Below are 1,567 nucleotides of genomic sequence, written 5' to 3'. Positions count from 1 at the left end.
CCCCAGGATCCCAAGTTCAAATCCCAACCACAAGTCTTTTGCTCTCAGACCTTGGGTAAGTGGCCTGACCTTTTTGCCTTGTATGTTTCAGTGCAGGAGAACGTAATTATCACACAGACAACCATGGTGGCATTGAAAGGTAACCTACGTAAGTCACTTAGAACAGCACCCGGCAAATGACAGGCGATACCCAACACGAGCAAACAAAACCCACTGCCATGGAGTCCACTGGGCTCACAAACCTAGACAGGGTTCCCGGGGTTGGGATGCTTCACTGAGGCGAACAGCTACATCATTCTCTCCATGAGCAGCTGATGGGTGTCAACCTCCGCCTTCGCAGTTCGCAAGCCAACGCTTACCCATCAGCGCCACCAGGGCTAAGTAAATGGTCACTTAGGGCATCAGAACACTGACTAAGTGCCTACTGTGTGCCAGGCTCCAGTCTCGAAGCTAGAGCTATCCAGCAAGGAACCAGACAGACAAAAAGCCCTGCCCTCGGGGAGCGGGTTCTTCTGGCAGGGGAGTCAGGTAATTACAGAGCGGGGTCAGGTGCGCTGCACTCCAGTTAATTCTGCCTCAAGTGGAAATCAAGGCAGTGAAGGTAGGAGCTGCCCTGGGGTCATCACGGTGAAGCACTCAGCTGCTAACAACAGGACTGGCGGCTTTAGTCCAGGAGCCAGCCACTCCCTCCCCCCTCCCTCGGTGGAGAAAGGGTGGCAGTTGGCTTCCAGGATGGCAGCCTTGGGAACCCTGTTGGGGAGTTCTACTCCGTCCTGCAGGCCTGCTCTGAGTCAGAACAGACGGCCGAGCAGAGGGGTCTTGATTTGGCAGAGAGTTAGGAGGGCTTCCCTGAGCAAGTGAGGTTTGAGCACTTGAAGGAGGTGGGGGAGCAGCTACACGGGTATCTATCTGGGGAGCGGGCAGCGTTCAGGCAGAGCAAACAGGCCCTGAAGTAGGATCAGGCTTGGGGATATAAACGATGATGGATTCTGTCCATCCATGGAGATTTGGAGCCCTGATGTGAGGCATGGGGGCAGGGGTGTGTGCCGGGATCAAGGCAGGTGAGGGCAAGCAGGAGGGGGTCACCCTCACACTCAGGGAAGAAGTGTGTCTAGAAAGAAATCCTGAGCAGTTTCTCCCACAGGGGCCTGGTGGCGAAGAAATCAACTTCCAAGAAGGAGCGACCATGGCTAGACACAGGGAAGAGCTACCAGGAGACTCAGGACAGCGCCACATAGGAGGCTCTCGAGAACAGAGATCCAGCAGAAACCTCTGGGCTCTAGGTTACAGGCAGAGTTCTAGGCACAGCTGCCCACCACCTGTCACCAGGTGCTCCCATCTGGGCCGCCCAGCCAGCCAGAGGTCAAGAGAATGGGTGTGCTGACCTTTGCCTTAATTGGGCCGAGTTTCTACCTTGGGCAAACATGAAATGGGGGTGGAGCGTGGAAGGTAGAAGGACAACAAATCAAAGAAGAAAAAAATGTCCTTGTTCACACAAATTGGAGGCTAGGGTTGGGGACCACAAGTTCACCAGGAATGGGGGCTGGAGACAACACTGAAGAAGCTG

At 54.9% G+C, this 1,567-nt stretch overlaps 1 protein-coding gene across 1 annotated transcript in view; it reads right to left on the bottom strand.

Annotated features, from left to right (window-relative positions):
• The window catches only part of NR2F6 (nuclear receptor subfamily 2 group F member 6), a gene marked incomplete at its 5' end in the record, with an annotated part of 8,807 nt that overhangs the window by 3,336 nt on the left and 3,904 nt on the right, over positions 1 to 1,567 (bottom strand). The window lies entirely within an intron of this gene.

Source organism: Echinops telfairi, unplaced genomic scaffold (assembly GCF_000313985.2).
Source record: "Echinops telfairi isolate 266 unplaced genomic scaffold, ASM31398v2 ScPeMD7_7457;HRSCAF=8495, whole genome shotgun sequence".
Lineage (NCBI taxonomy): Eukaryota > Metazoa > Chordata > Mammalia > Afrosoricida > Tenrecidae > Echinops > Echinops telfairi.
This window is presented reverse-complemented; position numbering and strand designations above follow the sequence as displayed.